Here is a 23,734-nt window from a genome sequence, read left to right as displayed (position 1 = left end):
AACAGAGAGCAGGGGAGAGGCTCGCAAATGAGACTGAAAATGGCAGCCTAGTTCGTTAGTTCCTGCTCAGGACAAAGTATCCTGCAGATTGCTCTTTTTCTTTTATGACTTTTCATTAAAAAAAAAATTTTGTTTAACAATTCTTCAAATCACTCATACTCATTATGCCGAACAAATCTACAAAGTTGGAAAATAAACTAACTTAATCTCCAGTTTCTAAAAAGCCAAGACAAGAATCCGCCTCACAGTGCATGATGGCTAAGGTACTTTACAGGATAACAATTATTCACTTACCCAGCTGAAAGAGAAAATTGCTTACGTTAAGACTCAACTTTCTCAGACTCAAACATGATTAGATACTCTTTCATTATAATGTGATACTAATACTAATGAATTATCTTCTATGTGCTCAAACATGAAAGAAATTAGCACTTCGAAAAAAGAGCCCGAAGACCTTAATAATAGAGCTCGAAGAAATAATATCAGAATTCTTGGGATCAGAGAAGGAGCTGAAGGCTCTGACCCTATTAAATTCATGGAGTCTTTTCTTCCTTCTTTATTGGATTTAAAGTTTCAGATGCCATTTGAAATAGAACAGGCCCATCAAGTTCCTTCTGGTAAGCCCGCCAAACAATTCTCCAATATCTTTAAGCTTTGCCAATTTTGCAATCTCTTCTTTTTGATGGAATGAAGATACTAATTTTTCCTGATCTACTGTTCGGCGCAGGAAGCAATTTCTCGATCATTTTATGACCCAGAAGCTCTGAAACTTTTTTTGGACACTTTTTGAAGATTATATTGCTCAGGTTTGACTCAGCCTATATTATAATATTAATTTGTTTGGCACTGTAATACGTATAATTTCAATGTTTCAAGGTATAGAGTATTACTTTCTGGCTTTAATTTCTAGGTAGCACAAGTGCTGTTAATTATCAGGCTTATTTTCGAAAGTGATCGCCGGCCATGTTCCGACATAAATCGGGAGATGGCCGGCGATCTCTCAAAAGCAGCCAAATCGGTATAATCGAAAGCGGCGTTTTTGACAGCATCATAGCTTTCCTGTCGCCTCGCTGGCGAAAGTTCAAGGGGGTGTGTTGGCGGCGTAGCGAAGGCGGGACATGGGTGGGCATGGGCGTGGCTACCAGATGGCCGGCTTTCGTGGATAATGGAAAAAAAAAGTGGCGTTCATCAGTATTTTGCCGGGTTTACTTGATCCTTTAATTTTCACGACCAAGCCTCAAAAAGGTGCCCCAACTGACCAGATGACCACCGGAAGGAATCGAGGATCACCTCCCCGTACTCCCCCAGTGGTCACCAACCCCCTCCCACACTAAAAAAAACCACAATTATAAACATATTTTACCAACTTCTATGCCAGCCTCAAATGCCGTCCCCACCTCCATAACAGCAGAATGTGTTCTATCCTCTGACAGTCTTTCCCTGGTTGTGATGTGGCTCTCGGGTGAGTGTGACACCTTTTCTGTTAGGTGCACTGCAGAGTCACATCAGCAATGCATTGTGGTGGGTGTAGGGTAGTGGGCTCTACTCCCATGGTGCTTTTCCCCCTGCTAACTGGGTCAGAGTGTGTCCAGTTTTGTTTCCGGTAGCCCATGTGGTAGTGGCCATTTTTGTAAGCCAGTTTTAGATCCCTTTTATGTGTTACCCACATTAGAGAACTTAGTTACTACCTTGAATGTAGCTGAAAGAGGGCATTGTACACCATTCTGCCAGCTCTGACCTACTGCTAATCTCAGTACCAGGGAGACTCTTTGTCAGTGGGGCACAACCTCTGATGTGCAATTAACTGTGAGTAAACGTGCTTATTCAAATAAAGGACTTTTTCAAAGAGATTAGTCTTCAGGTCTCAACTGGTGTGCCAAGGATATACAGCAGCAACAAGTCCTAGAGGCCTGCGTGTATGCAGGTCCCTGGAGCACTTTTAGTGGGTACCGCAGTGCACTTAAGGCAGGCTGACCCAGGCCCACCCCCCACCCCCCCACCTGTAACACTTGTGCTGGTAAATGAGAGCCCTCCAAAACATACTGTACCCACATGTAGTTGCCCCCTTCACCCCTAAGAGCTATGGTAGTGTGGTACATTTGTGGGTAGTGGGTTGGGGGGGTTGGGGGGCTCAGCACCCAAAGTAGGGGAGCTATGCATGTGGGAGCCTTTTCTGAAGTCCACCGCATTGACCCCTAGGGTGCCCAGATGGTGTCCTGGCATGTCAGGGGGACCAGTGCACTACAAATGCTGGCTCATCCCATGACCAAATGCCTTGGAATTTGCTGGGTTCGGGATGGCCGGCATATTTTTACATTATCGCTGAAAAACAAAACCGGTGATCTCAAACCCGGCAAACTCTGGCATTTGGCCGGCCTAAATCATATTATCGAAAAAAAAGATGGCTGGCCATTTTTTTTCGATAATACGGTTCCGGCCAGCTGTTGTGCCACTGCCAAAATAGATCGCTGGCAATCTATTGTGCCGGCGATGTTCGATTATACCCCTCCACGTCACATTTATGTCATTTATTATAATAACTAGCCGTTAAGCCCATTAAAACGGGCGCGTATTGGAATGTTTTTTTTCCCAAGGCCCCCCTCCCGTTGCAGCTGCAAGGCCCCCTGCCATCCTCCTTCCCTGCCAGCTCCAAGGACCCCTCTGTCCCTCCCTCCCAGCTCCAAGGCTCCAGTCCTCCCCCCTTCCCAGCTGCAAGGCCCCCTGCCCGCCCTCCCTCCCTCAGAGTTCCAAGGCCCCAGGCCCTCCCCCCCAGCTCCCAAGGCCCTCCCCCCCAGCTCCCAAGGCCCCCTTCCCTCCCTCCCAGTTTCAAGGCCCCTGCTCTCCCTCACAACTGTAAGGGGCCCCATTCCCTCACAACTGTAAGGGGCCCCCTGCCCTCCCTCCCAGTTCCAAGGCCCCCTGCCCCCCCGTGCCTTCTTCCCAGCCAGCTGGAAGGCCCCCTTCAGTCCAGCCCTCCCAGCTCCAAGGCCCCCCCTCCTTCTGAGACCTCCCATGTCCCCTCCCCCCAAGGTAGCCGCTACCGCCCCCCCACCCCGGAGTCACCCCCGCCCCCCCCTTCACCCGGCCCGGGCCCTCTCTTCGTTATTCAACTTACAGCAGCGCCAAAACAGCAGCAAGCAACAGCTCCCATTGGCCTTCCTTCACTGCCTGTGCCTCGCCCTCGTGTGACGTCACGTTGGCGAGGGCGGGGCACAGGCAGGGAAGGAAGGCCGATGGGAGCTGAAGCTGAGCTGCTTGCTGCTGTTTCGGCGCTGCTGTAAGTTGAATAACGAAGAGAGGGCCCGGGCTGGGTGAAGAGGGGGTGGTGGCGACTCCGGGGGGGGGGGCGGTAGCGACGTCAGCGGTTCCCTCCCTCCCCTTCCACGCAGTTTCCCTCTCTGTCCCGCCCCCCTCCTCCCGTCATCACGTCTTGACGCGGGGGTGGGACAGAGAGGGAAGTCTCTACTGCGCATTTGCAGGTGAGTCGGTCACTTGCCATTTATAGGTTTGATACTTATTCAGATTTTGTTCAGGTTTTCTTATAATGGCACTTTTTTTTTAATTTGTAACAATCTGTTCAGTTTCCTGTTTGTTACTGGGCAAGCATTCTACTCTGCCTCACTTTACCCATATTTGCTCTGTCTCACTGGCAATTGTTGCTATCTTTGCCAGTACTGTTCACATCTTTTATGTTATTACATTTTTTAAGTTATTTTTTTCTTTTCTTTTTTTTTTGTTCACTGCTGGATTGTGTGCTTTTGATGCAGAATGACAGTCTACAGTTTCAGGTAGTAAGAATAATCCCATTCATGTCTCTCAATTAGCTTTATTTATTTATTTTTATTTCCAAAATTTTCTATACTGCTTTGACTAGCAGAGCAGAGCGGTGTACAGGCTAAAATAAAGAATAGGAAAGGAACTCCATTAAAATAGAAAAGTAGAACATCCATACCAGAAGTAACTAAAAGAGAGGTAAAATTAGGATAAGGAAAAAAGTAAGGATAGAATAAAACACAATAGGCGGGTAGGCGATAGGCAGAAAGTCACTCCAAAAGCTTGTCCAAAGAGCCAGGTTTTTAACTCAATCTTAAAACTCTTGAGAGATAGATTACCACAGAGAGATAGGCCGTGTGGATTCCAAATGAGCTAATTTTGGGCTAGGTAAGACCAGTCTCTGGTCATTAATTGACTGAAGGTTTCTAGGAGGGCAATATGGGATAGTCAGGCAGGATAGGTAGTCTAGGGTACCAAATCAAACAGCCTTAAATGAAATTAATGCAACTTTATATATAATTTGCTTCTCCATGTAGAGCCAGTGACATTTCTTCAGCAAAGGTGATATGTAGTCTGACCGATGGGCCCTACATAGTAATTTTATGGCTGTATTCTGAAAATGACAGCCTAGTTCGTTAGCTCCTGCTTCGTAATGTGGAATATGGCAAAACCTGCATACATGACATTACAGTAGTCCAGTTGGGAAATGAAACAAGAAAGAATCAATGCATGGAACTTAGAAGTATCAAATCAGTATGTGTGTATCCAGGTTTTCAGAGAGCTTTGGAAACAGTCTATCTTGAGATATTCTTGAGGAAATTAAAAAGCATTGCAGTTACAGGCAATCCCCCAAATTCTATGTAGGTCACCCAAAGCTGGGCACCAGAATTTGTGTATGGTTCCAGTTCCACATGCAAATGAGGCAATGGGCACAAATTGGCCACTTAATTGGTAATTGAATGAAGTTGAACGTGGATCTCCTCTGCTTGCTATTCTATAACTTTATGCCTAACTTTCTCATTCACAACCAAAAAAGGGACATGGCCATGGGAAGGGCATAGGTGGGTCATGGGTATTCCCAAACGTTAGGTGCCAAGTTATAGAATAGTTATAGAAACGTTAGGTGCAACCTGAACACTTTGCCGGTATCCTATAAAACTCAGGGACTCTTTATAGAAATAGGCAGTGGTGTGCTGGAGCCAGCTCGCACCGGCTCGCAAGAGCCGGTTGTTAAATTTTCTTCCGGCTTGCAAGCCGGTTGTTGAAATTTGCGAGCCGGCTCTGCCTCTCCTCCCTCCCTCCGGATCCGCCTCACCGCCCACTTGTTTTTTGAATTCTTCGGGGCAGGCAGTCTTGCCTGCCCACTTCCAGCGCTGACTGTCCTCCCCTGCCGGTTCGCGCTTTAAAAATGGCCGCCGAGACTTTCTGAGGCGGCTTCGCGAGACTTCTGCTGAAGTCTCGGTGGCCATTTTGAAGCGTGAATTGGCAGCGGGGGACAGTCAGCGCTGGAAGCGGGCAGGCAAGACTGCCTGCCCCGAAGAATTCAAAGAACAAGTGGGCGGTGAGGGACCAGAATGGGAAGGAGGGAGGGAGGGAGGAGAAGAATTTGCCAAACAACTCGGGAGGGGGTGGCAGGGGGGAAAAGGGAGTCGCTGCTGGGCATGGGTGGATGGAGGGTGTCGCTGGGTATGGGTGCATGCAGGGCAGGGGAGAGGAGGGTCACTGCTGGATATGGGTGCATGCAGGGCAGGGGAAAGGAGGGTCACTGCTGGACATGGGTGCATGCAGGGCAGGGGAGAGGAGGGTCACTGCTGGACATGGGTGCATGCAGGGCAGGGGAGAGGAGGGACACTGCTGGACATGGGTGCATACAGGGCAGGAGAAAGGAGGGTCACTGCTGGACATGGGTGGATGGAGCCTGGAGGACAGGGGAAAGGAGGATCACTGCTGGACATGGGTGTATGCAGGGCAGGGGAGAGGAGGGTCACTGCTGGACATGGGTGCATGCAGGGCAGGGGAAAGGAGGGTTACTGCTGGACATGGGTGCATGTAGGGCAAGGGAGAGGAGGGTCACTGCTGGACATGGGTGCATGCAGGGCAGGGGAGAGGAGGGGAGAGAGAAGAAATGCTGGACATAGATGGAGGGGAGAGAAGAGTGAGGAAGGAGATGAGATGAAGGAAAAGGAAGAGAGGAGAAAAACTGCACATGGATGAAGAAAATAGGCAGAAGCTGAGGACCAGAAATGAAGAAGAAAAGAAGAAAGGAAAGAAATAAATGGAAAGGAAGCCCTGGAAACGGAGTTAAGAGGACAGATAGCAGCAGAATCGGATACTGGGCCAGCATGATCAGAAAAACAGTCACCAGACAACAAAGGTAGAAAAAAAATTATTTTATTTTCATTATAGTGTTTGGAATATGTTCTCTTTGAGAATCAGGTGCTCAACATTAAAAGTTTATATTTATTTGCTTATTTATGGCATTTTATCCCACATTAAACATGAATTAGATTGGAACCTGGGATCATTTAATTTTTTTTTCCTGAAGAGAGTAATGCATTGCCCTCCCCCCGGCTATAGCCAGCTCTGCAATTTGGGGGGGGTGCGCAGAGGTGGTTGGGGGGCGCAGAGGTGGACGGGGGGGGGCGCAGTGGTGGACGGGGGGCGCCGAGGTAGACCGGGGAGAGAGCCTGTTAAAAATTTACCAGTACACCGCTGGAAATAGGGCTCAGTGCTGATTCTTTCAGCACAATATATAGAATTCTCCCCAATGTCCCTCTGAAGATAGAGAGAAAACAGAGAGCAGGGGAGAGACTTGTGAATGAGACAGAAAACGGCAGCCTAGTTTGTTAGCTCCCGCTCAGGGCAAAGTATCCTGCAGATTGCTCTTTTTGGATTACACCTAAATATCGGAAACTGTATACTGGAATAATTGTTGTCCCAAAAAAAAGTGGTCCGGGGTGGAGATAACAAGATTGTACCAGAGAACCAACATGCAACAGTTTTATCAGTATTAAGTATTAGTTGGTGTTCATTGAGCCAGGTAGCAACAGATTCAAGACAGACATGAAGCGGAGCAAGGGAAGGAGAGGATGGGGAGATGGGGTACAGAAGTAAGATATAATCCGCATAGAAACAGGCCGAAACTCCAAAAGATTGGATGAGTGCAGCAAGAGGATTCAAGAAAAGGTTCAAGAGAAGCAGGGAAAGTATTGAACCCTGTGATACTCCTCTCTGAATAAGCTTATGTTCAGAAATAGTGTCAGAGAACACTACCTTCAAAGAATGGTGAGATAATTGGGCCGTTTGTATCTAAATGAGAATTGTTTCCCTTAATATAAAGGGGTTAAATAAACCAATTAAGAGAAAAATTATTAATTCACTTATCTAAATTGAAAGCTAATTTAGCATTTATTCAAGAGACCCAAATGTCAGACTCAGATTCTAAATGTCTCCAGGATAAAAATTATGGGGTGGCAGCATACTCTACAGCTATAAATAAAAATAATGGAGTCACTATTTTTCAGCATAAATCTATTTCTATTAACTTTGTTAGACAATCAAAGGGGGCTTTTACTAAGCGGTGGTAAGCCCAACGCGGGCTTCCCACCGCTAATCCGGAACTACCGCTGGCCCAACATGGCTGCCAGTGGTAGTTCTAGCTACAACATGCACCATTTCCAGTGCTCTAGGAAATGTTTTCCCCTAGCACGGCATTAACCTGGCGATAATCGAGCCTTGCCACTCGCTGCCCTGTTACCGCCGGGTTACAGCAGGAGTCCTTACAGCCACCTCAATAGGTAGCGGTAAGTGCTCCCCACTGCATGGCCACATGGTAAGGGTTATCTTACTGGGTGGCCATTTTGGGGGGACTTTTTACCTGCTGTGGTAAAAGGACCCTGGCATGTGGGAAAAACTTCCCCCACCGCTACCGCAGGGCCATTTTTCCCGCAGCTTAGTAAAAGGACCCCCTAGTGATATAGAGGGGAGATAGATAAAAATTGATACCTCTATTGATAATTCCTTTTTTACTTTTGTAAATGTTTATGCTCCTAATACAGACTCTCCTGAGTTTTTTCAACAATTAGCTTTGGAGATTACTAATTCTTTATCTAATCACATAATCTTTAGTGGAGGCTTTAACTAAATTATTGATCCTATTATAGATAGACAATCCTCCTGCTCCCATCATCAGACTAAGGCAAGTTTAACCATAAACTCCCTTATAACCTCATTAGGATTGGTGGATATCTGGAGGCTTTTTCACCCCACTGAAAAGAATCATTCTTATTTTCCCCCCGCCTCATTTAAGTTATTCTAGAATTAATTACTTTTTGGTTTCTAAGTCCCTTCTTCCCCACATTACTAATTCTTTTACTCACAGCAGATGCATATCTGATCATTCTGCAGTTTCCTTATCTTTTTCAGATGCCCAACCCCCTCTAAAGAACGCTGTATGGAGATTTAATTCTTCACTTCTCAGTGGGATACAAATGTAACAAATAAATAAACAAAATCTATGCAAAAGTTCTTGCAAAAAGAATGAACACTGTCATATCCTCACTTATTCGTTGAGATCAGAATGGTTTTACTCCAGGTAGACTCCCTTGTGATAATTCTAGATTATTCTGGAAAATAATAACCCACTCTGATGATGTACACTCTCCTTTAGTGACTCTTTCCCTTGATGCTGAAAAGGTGTTTGGTAGAAAAGAATGGCCCTACCTCTGATTTTGGTACTAATTTTATTAATATGATACAACTATTATACAATTCACCTCAAGCTTATTTTTTTACTAATATCTTTTATTTCAAATTTACTTTGAAAAGAGGCACAAAACAAGATTGTCCTCTTCTCTCCTTTTTAATTTGGGTTTTGAACCTATGGCTATCCATATTCATGCTAATTCAGATATTTTAGGAGATAATATTCAAAATGATCAACATAAGTTATCAATCTATGCTGATGTTATTATGTTGTATAAACCCACGGATTTTAAATCTCATTTACTCAATAGTATTGATTCATTCTCCAAAATTTCTGGGTACAAAGTAAAATGGTAAAAATCAGCCATCAAGCCCTTATCTAAATTTGTATTTCACTCTTTAGTCTCTCAATATCCATTTATCTGGAACTCTTCCCATCTCAAATACGTAGGTGTTCTAAATAGTAATTTGATTGAAAATACTCTTAAAATTAATGTAGGCAAAATAATCCAAATAACTATTGATTTATTGAATTAATGGTCGCCTCTCTTCCTATCATAGTGGGGTAGGGTTGATGTATTAAACATTGTTTTGGCACCAAAAATAAAATATTTCTTTAGTATGATTCCTATCTCATTTAAGGAGTTATTCTATAAGAAATTAGGTAAATTAATTTCCAAATTCATCTGGCATTCTTCTACTCCCCATATTGCTCTTAATAAATTAAAATTACCTTGTGATCTTGAAGGAATTAATCTTCTGGATTTTAAAAATGATCATTTAGCTTTTCAAATATCGCAGGCCAAGTACTGGTATCCATCTGGTATCCTTTGAAAGACAGAAAGTTAAACCTGTACCTCTAAATCTTCTGCCATCTATGGATAATATATATATATATATATATATATATATATATATATATATATATATATATATATATATATATATATATATATATATATATATATGCTGAACATTTATATATCTTAAAATCTACTTCAAGACCAGATAATGAAATTGTCAAAACAGTACTTGGTCAGACACTATGGATACTTCTATGTGGTTTAGTACATCTTTTGAATGTGATATTCCTCCTAAGATACATAGAATATGGTGTGCAGTTAATATTTGGTCTCCATCACAATTAATATGTAATGGTAATATAACTCCTTTTCAGGCACTGTCAACAATTTGCTTTAAGTTCCAGTCATCTGGTTTAAGTTATCTAAGGTTATTGAACACTTATAGCCTACTTCTCAACATAGAAATTGTACCTTATCTAAATTTTCATCTTTTGTTATATTTTACTTAAAACACCCAAATCAGTCTCCAATGTATATAAATTTCTCAAATTATTTATGAATCATCATTGTGATAAGCTTTCTTTGGATTGGGAAAATGAGCTTAATGTCTCCTTATCATCTTCCAAATGGAAACTCTTTTGGTCTAAGATAATGGGACCTACTGTTTCTGCTGCACTACTTCAATAATCATATTTTACTATACATGCGTCTTATTAGACTCCATTAAAACTTTCTAGAAAACCATCAAAGCGTGTCCTGTGTGTGTCCTGTCAGAAAGAGTCTGGTACACTTTCACATATGTTTTATTTTTGCATCAATCTAAAAATATATTGGTCTCAAATTTGGAATAGGATTAAATCTGCATTTTCCATTGAAGACACCCTTACATATCTCTCTATATAATAATTTGTCAACCTGAGTCCCTGGATGGCTGGCTGGCTGGGTTCGTAACCATATGCAAATGAGCTACTACATAACCATATGAAAATGAGCTACTACCACCACACACTGCTCCAGGGAGGGAAACAGAGGTGCACTCCAACCTGCTGTACATCACATGCCAGGCCGGCGCAATCCGGTAAGCGCTGTAAGCATGGTAGGGGGGGCGCCGACCTCAGGAGGGTGCCACAAGCCATGTTTACTGCTGGCCTGCTGCCGGTAGAGGTCCTCAAGATCGTCACCTGCCTGCCCTCAGCTTCCCACAACAACCCTCCTTTCCTTCCTGCTGCCCTGCCTTTAAAACTTTTATTTTACCTCACGTCATGGCAGCGGCAGTGAAAGTGGCAGGCTCGCCTCCAGCCTTCCCTTCCCTCTCAGTGTCCCACTCTTGCGGAAAGAGGAAATTACATCAGAGGAGGGTGGGACACTGAGAGGAAAGGAAAGGGAAGGCTGGAGACGAGCCTGCCGCTTTCACTGCCGCCACTGCAAAGTGAGGTAAAATAAAAGTTATAAAGGCAGAGCGGCAGGAAGGAAAGGAGGGCTGTTGTGTGAGAAAAGGCTGTCAGGTGAGGGCTGGGGTTGAACTGTAACTCAGGTGCTTAAAAGGGAGGCAAGTGGGGCTGGGGCTGGGGCGAGTCACTGAACATGGGTGGGAGGGGAAGGCAGAGGAGAGAGGGAAAAATTGCTGGACATGGATGGGAGGGGAGGGCAGGGGATAATTGCTGGGCATGGATTGGAGGGGAGGGGAGACAGGAGAAATCACTGGACATGGATGGGAGGGGAGAGCAGAGGAGAATCGCTGGACATGGCTGGAAGGGGAGGGCACAGGAGAATCTCTGGACATGGAGGGGAGAGCAGGGGAGAGAGGAGAATTGCTGGATATGGATGGAGGAGCAGGCAGGGAAGAGAGAAGAGTTGCTGGACATGGATGGATAGAGAGGATGGCAGGGGAGAGAGGAGAGTTACTGAACATGGATGAATAGAGGGGAGGGCAGGAGAAATTATGGACATGGATGGAGGAGATGGAAGACAAGAAAGAGATGCACATGAAGAGCTGAAGCGCAAAGAAACACGCGTAAAAGGGAACAAGCTGCTGCAAGGAAAAGGTCCAGAGTGGCAAATATGACTGATGAGCAAAGAGTAAACAATAGAGAAAGAAACACCAATTGGAAAGGCAGAGAATTTAAAACATAATGGCAATTAGGCAATAACCTTTTTTGTGAAACGGGCTTTTTTGCTTGTAAGCTTATAATATTAGGTTCATCAACACCTGGTTTGTCAATTAGCCCTAAAAATGCTAAACTGTGTAATATAATGATTGCTCACATGCTTCCTTTTATGAATAGTGAGGTTTCATTTTGTTCATTTAAAAGATAAGAAGAGATTATTGTACTTAAAAGAGGACATATGTCTTCGTTTCTTAAAACTTGGTCTCCTTTGGATCTATATTGTTCATCTTCCTCACCCTCTTGAGTTAATACCCCCGATTATGCTTTTGAATATATTTTTCTGTATCATTCTTGTTACTTTCATTTATAAATGTTTCCATCTAGCAGCATGTAATGTAATTGTTTCTAGCTGTTTCATGATTGTTATTGAATTGTATTACTATATTGAAATTTTATAAATAAAATGATTTAAAAAAAAAAAAAAAAAAAGGAAACCATAGAACAGAGTTAAATGGATAATTCTCTCTGGTCTGAAAATTGGTCAGTGCCTGGTTAACTCCCAGGTTGCCACATTAACCTAGATATTCAATTCCTGACATGCCCTGGCACTGAGTACCTGGGATTAATTATTAAAGTAGATCTGGGGAAAGCCATTGCTTATCCCTGGGGTAAGTAGCATGGAATCTTGCTATGTTCTGGGATCCTGCCAGACACTTTTGACCTGGATTACCATTTTTGGAAAAAGAATGCTGGGAGAAATGGCCTTAGGTCTGACTTAGTATGGTGATTCTTATGTTCAAAACTGAATGTCCACATAAGGCAAATAATACCCTGCCACTGGACCTACTTAAATAGTTAATCCTAAAAAAAAAATGTTGGTTACTTTAATAATCTAGTGTACTTATATAAGAACATTAGACTGGTTTGTTTTAGCAAAGTATTCTCAAGATGGGCACTGGGCAGCAAATTCCATACTTTATTGATAATATGCTTCCAGGATCAAAGGATGCAGACAAATTTCTTTGTTTATGCAACTGCAAGCTATTAAATTAGCTTTGACTGAATACTGTTGTGAAAAAAAAAGACTTCAAAAGAGATGTTAAGACAGAACATAAAACACAAAAATTGTAGCACAAGATATAGCAAAAGAATCAAATGTAAACCTATATGTTGTGGCTTTTTATTTGGAGAATGGGTATTATGCTGACCGTTGCTGCAAAAATTATACCTGAACTAGTAAAAAAGGCCCGTTTCTGACACAAATGAAACGGGCGCTAGCAAGGTTTTCCTTGGAGTGTGTATGTTTGAGAGAGTGTATGTGAGAGTGACTGTGTGTGAGAGAGAGAGAGTGAATGTGCGAGTATGTGTGTGTGTGTGAGAGAGAGAGTGTGTATGAGAGAGAGTGTGTGTGTGTGAGAATGAGAGTGTGTGCAAGTGCATATGTGAGACAGTGTGAGAGAGAGAGAGAGTGTGTTTCACACAGGTACAGTGTGTGCGAGAGAGTGTGTGTATGAGACACAGACTCTCTGTGAGACTGAGTGTATGAGACCAAGAGAGTATGTGAGTGACTGTGTGACACATAGAGAGTGAATGTGATACAGTGTGAGACATAGAGTGTGTGAGAGCGAGAGAGAGAAAGACATTGACTGAGAGAGAGAGAGAGAGAGAGAGAGCGAGAGAGAGAGAGAGTGTGACAGAGATACCTCCCCCCCCCCTCTCTGGTGTCAGGCCCCCCTCCCTCCCTCTCTCTGGTGTCAGGCCCCCCCCCCCTCTCTCTCTGGGTCTGAGTGTTACTGTGCAGGACGCTGAGCTCTGGCTGTGCTTCAAGGAACTGACCAATCCTATTTAATAGAATGCACCTCCAACATTCTGAAGCCGAGAAACCTCGTGTGGTCGGTCACTTCTGCTTATGACGAACCTGGAAGTACGTGATGTCAATTCAGGAGATGGATACAGAGAGCAGGAATGCCTCAGCCATGCAGTCAGCTTCAGAATGTTGGAGGTGTGTTTTATTATATAGGATATTCAATGTCATATCTGAGTACAAGCATTAAATATCCAGGTATGTTTGGCCGGTTGGCACATTACCATATATGTGCTGATATTCAGCCCTTAACCGGTTAAGTTAAGCTGAACAAAGACATGACCCTATTTGGCTGGTTAACTTAACCAATTAAGGGTTAAATATCGTACTAATCTGATTAAGTGCCATCTCTACCCCCGTGTGACCACACAATAGCTAGTTTTGGCTTTACCGGTTAGAGGGGATATTCAGCAGCATTAGCCAAATAAGTGCTTCTGAATATTCCCTCAGAGTCCGGTCAGCATGAATCAACCTGATAAGAGCCTCTCTTAACCAGTGAATGCATGTTGAATATGAGCCCATTATATGACTCAAGTGACCTGCCATTCTGACCATATTAGCCATTCTCATTGCCTTTGGGTCTTCCTGCCCTATTGTAGTAACATGGGTTGTTCCAGAAGTTGGCATCATTTTTTCCCTTTCCCATTAATTCCCATCTTCCTACCACTTTTGGTGCTGTTTTATCCCTCTCTATTTTTGTGGTCTTCATGTCACTGTATCTTTAAATATTGATTTTATATCTTGAAATCCTGTTGTCCTAGAAGATGTGTTTGGGTGTGGTTGGATAGTAGCTCCTTTCTGTTAGGAACAGGTAGCAATGACATAGTACAGGTGAACCTTTAGGCTGCACATGTATCTTACTTTCAAAGTACAGACATTGAGTCCTTTCATGTAATCTTTATGGCAGAGCAACAGAAAGTACTGTTTGTCATCATATTCTTCTAGGAAAGCTGTAAACCACTTTGATTGTAACCACAGAAAGGTGGTATATCAAATTGCGTTCCCTTATAGGCTCCTTATAAGCTCCTTACACGTGCTACTATTGTACTACACTTTATCTTCTTTTGTGACTTTGGGTGGTTCAGGCTACTCTTTTTGCTATTTTGCTCCTAGCAGTGTCCCTAGGTGTCAGTTGCCAGTCTTCCTCTTCCTTCTTCTTTACATCTTTCCAAGTGTCTTAGGGGTCTTTAATCCAATGTAATTAGTACCACTTCCACCCTCTTTTTGAGCCTTGGCGTAATGAATCAGTGTGTTTGTGGGTTCGTATGGGCCCCTTTTTCCTGCTTTCCACCTTTTCTAATGTCTAGAATCTTAATTCAACTGTAATTAGTGCTTTACCCCTATTGCACTGTCTAGGATGTTCTTGCTTGACCCACTCCTAGAACATTGGTTTTCTGGGTCCTTTAAAAGTGTCATTGCAAAAGATACTTGATTATTTTCATGACTGATGTCCTTAGTGCCTTGACATGTTCTACATTCAATGTTTTGGGGCCTTCCAGCTTACCTAGATGCTGTATTGGTCCTTTCAACCTATTTAGGTTCTGTATATTCCTCTGGGCATTCTAGCCTATCTTGCTGCTGTGTTAGTGTAACCTAGGGGTTAATAAAATAAATAAAATTACCTGAGTTGTCCCAGAGTTCCGTTGTGGCCAGCAGCGCAGGCCCTTGGAATTTGCTGAGAGCTGAGCTTTTGTTGGCTTGGCAACAGCAGCTGGCAGTTGCCAGAAGAAGCTAAGCACTAAGTGGGAGTGGATGTGTTTTGAAGGGTCTGAGAGAGAAACAGGAAAAAGTGGTTAAGTGATTTGGGGAATAGATTGGTATATAAGGGAATATTTGGAGCTTAGACTGAAAATGACTTGGAAGGAAATTTGGCTGTGTTTCTAGACTGTAAGACTTCGAGTGAGAACTAATTGAGATTGACTATGTGATGAGTAATTGAGCTAGGGGTGAGGGGAAGAGGAAAGGTTTCTGAGTGGAACAGTGAGAGTGAGTGTGCAAACTGGAAAGGTGAAAACTGCGATGGTGCTAGGTCTGAGAGCTGGGGAGGCTGAGGGTCTGAGAGAACCATAGTCCTATATGTTTAGTGAGTAATGCAATGTTGGTGTCTGACTGAGAATGAAATGTAACAACACTGTGAGTGAAGCTCAGCAGTTGTGCAGAAGCATCTCTTGTGCATTAGAATAGGGATGACCCAGTGAAGCATGGATTGAATAGTTAGTAATACTTTAATTAATTTTATTTTTAATTAGTGAAAAGGCCACAGTATAATGAAATACATTTAAAGTCACTTTAGAGGAATTCCTGGAGAGAAAAAAAAGGAAGTCAGGGTTTTGCCTCCCAATTTGGTTTCTTATTAGAGAGGTTAGGAGGAAGAAAAGAACTGAAGAGAAACACCGGTGAAGATCCAGTTCATGCAAGGGCCCCCACGCAAGCAAGCCAAGTTTACCTGCCAGCTGCCAGAGAAAGAGAATGAGTCTACATCTGGAGAGAAAAAAAAGGAAGTCAGGGTTTTGCCTCCCAATTTGGTTTCTTATTAGAGAGGTTAGGAGGAAGAAAAGAACTGAAGAGAAACACCGGTGAAGATCCAGTTCATGCAAGGGCCCCCACGCAAGCAAGCCAAGTTTACCTGCCAGCTGCCAGAGAAAGAGAATGAGTCTACATCTGTTTAAGCTAAGTGAAACCTGCACAAAAATTGAAAGAGAGAAAAACATACTTACCTGAAGAGTTGATCAAGAGCCTAAATTCTTGAGAGAAATGGTGCAGGTTCTGTAAAGACAAAAATAGAGCACAAAGGATCAATTTCTTAATACAGATGAGAAAACATTTAATGAATTCAAAGTACAAGCAAATGCTACTGGTATTAAAATAATATACAAACATATGTAGAGGAAAATACATATCTGATAAGGGTGGCTGGAAGAAGTGATTTAGGTTCATCTGTTAAAATAAGAAATAGGAAAACAAATGAGAAATGTTACAACTTAACTTTTATGTAGCTATATAGAGAATAAGGGGAAGATTAGTGGGGGGGGGGGGGGAAGATACATTGTTTTTTTTTAATTTTAGAGTGGTTACAAAGTGATGTGTGTTGCTACTTTCATTCAAAAAGTAAAATGTTTAGGATTGCAACATTAAAATTTTTATTACTGGAGAATACCAATCTGTGTGGAGTTAATGCTTACCAAGATTAGGGAAAGAAAATAAAAAAAATTAGTTTAAATTCCTCTCTTGTTCCTAAGGAGCCTGAGTCGAGGTTAGTGTTGTTTTTGGCCTCCTCTCCACTGCCATGAACTGGGTTTCTGGAAGCACCGCCACGACTATTGACATCCGGCGAGCCAGCACCTGGTGTTCAATATACCATCAAATCCAGACATGGGGAGGGGTTACATTAGTCGTCTTCAGATGCTCTGGGCTCTTCCAGATGGTGTTGTTGCCCCTATAACAAATCCCTGCTGTCTTTGGGCCTTCATGGTAGTGCATCTTCAGCCCTCTATCCAAATCCCATGGGATCTTTTCCAAGTAGTCCATGAATGCATCTTGCTCTACAAGGGTTTTGTTTTTGTTTTAACTAAGGATGTGCATTTATTTGATACATTAGTGGTGTGGAATAAGTTGATAAGGAATGATTATTTAATATTTTTAATAGTTCCAACACTGGGGGACATTAACTACTACTACTACTACTTAGCATTTCTATAGCGCTGCCAGGGTTACGCAGCACTGTACAAGTTTAACATGGGGAAGGACCATCCCTGCTCAAAAGAGCTTACAATCTAAAGGTTACAAACTATGTAGTCAGTGTAGGTATCATGAGTGGGGAAGGTGGTTATGCGCCAAAAGCAAGGGAGAAGAGATGGGCTTTGAGTAAGGACTTGAAAATGGGCAGGGAGGGCGCATGACGTATGGGCTCGGGAAGGCTGTTCCAGGCATATGGTGATGCGAGGCAGAAGGGGCTGAGTCTGGAGTTAGTGGTGATGGAGAAGGGTACAGATAGGAGTGATTTGTCCTGAGAGCGGAGGTTACGGGTGGGAACATACAGGGAGAGGAGTGTAGAGAGGTACTGGGGGGCTGCAGATTGGTACTAGGGCAAACTAGGTAACTAGGGGCAAATGTAAGTAAATAGAAAAATCAAAAGACAAGTATCTTCAGTACACCCTAATTGGTGAATCCTACTCATTCATATTCCTTAACAAAGTTCACCTTTTTACACTTGTGAATTACATCTCAACATGGCCTTCATTCAGTGGAGTAATTCTGCTTTAATCCTAAGGCAAACCATCTGGAAACTTAGAGCTTGCCCTGTCTCCAAATATCTGCTATGAAAGATGATATCAACAACCACAAGGAGGAATTGGCTACAATTAAGGAAACATCCAGGATTACTCAATTCCCAGACAATTTACCACCACCACTGCCACAGAGAATGAAGCAGCAGAAGAATAGATGGGTCATAGTAGGCTCAGGTAGATTAAGACATGTGGCACAGAAGCATTCACCCTCCCAGCCTTTGCCCCTGTATAATTCCTTTGCTCAGATCCTTATGATGCTGAGAAAAGAAGTTCTCAGGTGGAACCAGAGGCAAGGAAAGTAGCATAATCTGAGAAACATCCCCCCAAACAATGACAGATTGATGCAAAGCAGAAAATTCTTACTGTTAGGAGACTCCATTATCAGAGACCTTAACTTAGGAATATAGTTCAAGGGTTCCAACCTAGTGAAATACCTTCCAAGATCCTCAGCTACCAGACGTACTGACCAAATACTGAATGTGATCTGATAAACAGGGCTTTTTTAGAGGGGGTACTTGGTGTTACTGAGTACCGGCACCTTTTCCATTGTCTGCTAAAATTGACCCATGGTCCCCAAGTTTTAATGAAAGAGCTCAGGTTCTACACACCAATGCTGCCTTGTCATAGATTCTGTGACTGGTTGCAGGGGGCCTGGCTATTGTGGGGTGTGTCCATCAGTATCACTCCATCCCAAAGGTTGGCCTGATATTTGAGTACCGGCACCTTTTTCTCTAGAAAAAATGTACTGCTGAGAAGAGAGCAAGGATTCTAATACTGATGTTGCAATCCACCTGGGGACAAATGACCTGCCTGCTCATTTTCGAAAGTGATCGCCGGCCATCTTCCGACACAAATTGGAAGATGGCCGGCGATCTCCCGAAACCGGCCAAATCGGTATAATCGAAAGCCGATTTTGGCCAGCTTCAACTGCTTTCCGTCACGGAGCCGGCAAAATTTCAAGGGGGCATGTCAGTAGGGTAGTGATTGTTGTGATTATGATTATGGGCTGGGATAGACGCATAATGGGCTGTAAAGCCCATAAAAGCAGCTGACTGTTTGCGGTGCCTGTGCAGCAGCCCCATTTTGAACCATTAGTCCTGTAGGATAAGTGAGACATTGAATGGTTATAGATGTTGGTGGAGGTGTAAATTGTACTTATGAAGGCCTGAACCAAGCAGTTTCAGTGCTGCTAAGTATCTAATATCTAAGAATTATGTACAGCCGATGAGAAGTGGAAATTTCTCTTTTTTCTGTAAATTACAATGATATTAAGCAGGCCAGGTACCCCCACCTCTTTCCCCCACCTTCCTCTGACCAAGCAAGTGAAAGACAATGAGCTCCTGCCATTTGTTGTCCATTTGCTGTTTACATGAGTGTGTTTATTAGCCTTTGAGAGACTTTTAGGATGCAGATCAAAGGAAGTTCCAGGTGAAGGGGGCAGGGCTGACAGAGGAGAGAAAGACAGGACAGGATAAGAAAATATTATTGCAGGTAACACCTTATTTCCTTCTTTACCTAGAACAATTCAAACACTATCTCCCTGATCCCTGGAGTCAATAGCAATAGTTCTATTGACAAGAGAAACCTAACACCTCTATAGCAACTGGAAGCAGTAGTTAACTTTTGTCTCCTCTTTTAGAATAGGGGAAATACTAATTAAAGGTTTGAGAAATGTATGTATAGATGAATAGAAGAGGTCCAAAACATTTGGACAACAGACCAAATGCATCTTCAAAAGGAAATATAAACAGATGCTGTGTATTTTATTGATACTAGAGATCCTGACTGACTGTAAGGTGCTAACTAAGGGGATGTGACAACCCCTCCCCCTTGTGCTCCCTTTTTGTCTTGTAAGGGAAAAGAAACCCTATATAATATTCCTCTGCCAGATAGGAGGTTGGGCAGTGTACATCTCTTTTGGCTCCCAAGCCAGGGAGTTTGAAAGAATGTCCTGCTCCCACTTTCTATTGTAATTTCCATTTCTATATATTCTCATTCTGTCATATTCTAGACTATTTCTATGACTATTTCTTATTATTATCCTAAATCTTTGGATAAAGAATAAACTTGTGTTTTTCCCCCAACGGAAGCTTCTCTTGGTTTTTTTCTCTTTTGTTTTTATTGTTGTAGTGCAAATGGTCCATAATCCAGCTGTCTGGTTTCTAAAAAGATAACAGTTGAGAGGGTTTTGTCTGCGTAGTACTGCTGGCCTGATTGGACTCCTCTGGCGGCAGGAACAGGCGCAAACAAAAGCAAATGTTTTGGACCTCTTCTATTCATCTATACATACATTTCTCAAACCTTTAATTAGTATTTCCCCTATTCTAAAAGAGGAGACAAAAGTTAACTACTGCTTCCTGTTGCTATAGAGGTGTTAGGTTTCTCTTGTCAATAGAAACTATTGCTATTGACTCCAGGGATCAGGGAGATAGTGTTTGAATTGTTCTAGGCAGAGAAGGAAATAAGGTGTTACCTGCAATAATATTTTCTTATCCTGTCCTGACTAAAGGATTTTTCTTCTCTCCTCTGTCAGCCCTGCCCCCTTCACCTGGAACTTCCTTTGATCTGCATCCTAAAAGTCTCTCAAAGGCTAATAAACACACTCATGTAAAACAGCAAATGGACAACAAATGGCAGGCGCTCATTGTCTTCACTTGCTTGGTCAGAGGAAGGTGGGGGGAAAGAGGTGGGGGTACCTGGCCTGCTTAATATCATTGTAATTTACAGAAAAAAGAGAAATTTCCACTTCTCATCGTCTGTACATTAATCTTAGATATTAGATACTTAGCAGCACTGAAACTGCTTGGTTCAGGCCTTCATAAGTACAATGTATACCTCCACCAACAATCATGTGTTGTTTTTTTAGGACTTCATGATTGGCCACTTCAGCAGTATTCTTGGATTGGGCGTCCTTTTTACCCCTGAAAAAGCTCCTCCGGCGAAACGGGTCCGTTGGGCGGGGAATGACTCCAGAATGATATGCCTGGTGACTTGCCACCATCTTGCCTGTGCAGTAATACTTCTTAGATTGGGAAAGCCTGGGTCCCCCGAGGGAAGAAAGTACAAAATCAAAGCAGCTCAGGCAGCCAGTACAGGATTTGAACTTGCCACCCAACAAAGAATTGTTCTAACTACTTGGCCACCTCCTGCAAGCCACCACATCTGCTATGTGTCTGGTAGAATCGCTGATCCACTAGGAGGGCAGCAAGTTCTTGTACAATTGTATGTTTGCCAAATTATAACACAAATTAGTTTTATATACTCTGCTAATACTGTGAGCTTCAATGCAGACTATCACAACAGCCTCTCTATCCATGCCATGACACATTTCTACAGATATCGTCCATGGCATGCTACACATGAAACAGAGATGGAGGCAGGAGATGGCAAGTCATGTTAAATAGCTATATGAAAAATCAGCACGTACTCAACTTCCCTTTCCTTTCCCCCCCCTTGTCTCCATACAGATGGAAGACCTGCGAAATAGGGACAGGTACCTGCGCCAACATGGCTGCCACTTCTTCCAGGGGGTGCTTTAGGACTTCTGTGCTGAGGCAGGTAACACTTTAGTATCATATGGCCCTTTCCACTTCTCGCGCATCTCTATGGCAGCCACTAGGTGCCAAGGTCTAACCAATTGGCAAAGGTGTTCTCTAACCCCCATGGTGAACTCTCAAACTTCAATCCCCACTTTAGAATATGTCATACTCAAATGTCTATGTTTCCCACTGCTGTAGCTCAGCCACCAGCTGTACCACCCCATGGATGTACTGCAGCAGGGCCAGGGTATTCAGAGTTAGGAAGAGGAGGAGCTGGAGGGGGAGGCTGTAAATGAAGAGTATGAGAAGAGTGTAGAGGAATATGAAGGAGAGGATGATGGAGAGGAAGTGATTGAGGCAGACACTTCATGCCCCCATAACCACTATCCCCCCCTCTCACCAGCACCTCCTGGATCCACTGTGCTACCCCAGAAGCAGCAGGACCAGTCTCAGGAGGGGTTGACCACCTTCTAGGAGAAGGCAATGGCCTGCTGCCTCACCCTCCTCCTCTCCAGTACAGGGAGCTGAGGCTCAACCAGTTTCCAAGGGCAGGTACAGCTGTATCGCTCTGCACCTGCCCCTGGAACTCTGCCTGTATTGGAGAGGATGAGGTGAGGTTTGAGGCCATTGAGCAATGTCTAAGGCACATGGAAGGTGGTCTGGCTCACTTGGCTAAAGGTCTGTTCCTCCCCTCCCCGAGGCTGCTCCAGGAGTTCTTGGGGGGGCCTCCCTCCCCCTGCCGCAGTGATCCTCTCCCTTTACCTCACCCTTTTAGTTTATTGTGATTTTACCCCCTTTTTTGGTGTCTTACATTTTTTCCCTAGCCCCTTTGTACAATACTTTTTTTTTTTGGGAAAGCCTATTTTATAACTACTTACTACTACTACTTAACATTTCTAGAGCGCTACTAGGGTTACGCAGCGCTGTACAAAATAAACAAAGAAGGACGGTCCCTGCTCAAAGGAGCTTACAATCTAACTTTTATAACTTTTAATTTCTTTTAATATAAATATACCAACATTTTATTTTCTTAATACATTATATTTTTGTACTCCTTTTTTATGTCAATGGAAAAACATATTTAATTTTTTTAAATAAATATTTATATTGGAAGTTTGTATGAGTGACCAGGTTTTCAGCTCAATGCCTATGGCTGCCCTATCTGATATCAATATTCTGAGATGACTAGCAATTGGGATGTTATGTGCAATACATCCTGCTGCAAGGGATGGTGTGAACTTGTGTCATCTCTTAGCTGCAAGACCTGATCTCAATGGGCTCTGTCTAAGGCCTGTGTCCTCCTAAAGCATATTAACACAGAATACTAGAATGAGTAGAGGTATTGAGCCCTTTATTGGCCTTCCACAATCAAGTTAAACAGAACAGGCATTGATACAAGATAACACAGTATGTAAATGTCAGCACATTGTGTGAGGCTGAAAAAATTACAGGCCAGCTGGTATACCAGCACTGAATACAGCTTGGGAAACAAACAATCATGCTCCGCACACATCATGATCCCACCGGCCCCAGCCAGAAAAGGGATCCAAATGTCTGGTTGAACCTGAAAAAAACACTCTCAATGGTTCCATGATACAGGGTACAGGTTACAAAGATGTGACAGCCATAGTAGTAGTAGTTTGGAACAATTCTCTTTCTGTCCCTGATAAACTATCTTTGTCTAGCAATCACTCAAGCTGTACAGGGTTAAGTCAGTGAGTGAGCAGTGGATAAGGTAGAAATCAAAATCTCTTCCCATGGCTCCTCAGCCAGAGTCCTGGCCATGAGGCTACTTCATAACCTCCCCACCCCCCATATCTCACCTTGTCAATACTGTGGGGTTTGACATTCCCACATAAAACTTTTCACAGCATGCACCCCATCTCTATGGTCCAGTGCAGCAGTGGCAGGAGATGCCAGCATTCTGATTCTGAAGGCAGATGAGGACAGTATTGGAGACACGGGCATGAAGGCATGGGAGCAGGAAGATGATCTGGAGCAGGAACCACCAGCAGGGGAGGAAGAATTGCATAAAGATAATGCCGCCACATGTCCATAGCGTACGTTCTGGGCCACTCTGAGTAGGTACCAGGAGCAGAAGAGAGGAGGAGAGCATTGGGAAAACAGATCACTGAACAGCAGGTCCTGCTCAGCCATTGGTCAAGAGCAGGCTGGTGTGCGGCAGGAGACAGTAGCAGTAAGAAAGGACTCGAGGAGGAAGGGAGGGGGAACATGGGGTCATTATGCTAATTTGTATTGCTTATTTGACTATATGGCAGAATGGGAGTGGACAGAATATTGTTTGGAGTTTTCTATGGGTGTCCTGTGTTTTTAGTTTATATGGCTGCCCTATCTGATATCAAGGTGCTAAGACACAGGTTTCCTGAGCACTATGAAGAGTACGGGCCCAGTCTCTCTTCTAGCATAATACTACAGAATGATAGAATGAGGAGGAGTTTGGGAGGCCTTTCTTGGCCTTCCACAATCACATTAAACAGAACTTGCGAGAGAGTTAGTGTAGCTCAGCAAATGGTTGGAAGCAGACACAAAACAGCCAAACAGGTATACTAACACAGAATCCTGCTTAAAAAACAGAACAATGATATACCCAGGTCATTTACTTATATACCCTATATCACTTGGTTACCTAGAA

This window comes from Microcaecilia unicolor, chromosome 2 (assembly GCF_901765095.1).
Source record: "Microcaecilia unicolor chromosome 2, aMicUni1.1, whole genome shotgun sequence".
Lineage (NCBI taxonomy): Eukaryota > Metazoa > Chordata > Amphibia > Gymnophiona > Siphonopidae > Microcaecilia > Microcaecilia unicolor.
The sequence above is the reverse complement of the archived record's forward strand: the minus strand, read 5'-3'. Positions refer to the sequence as shown.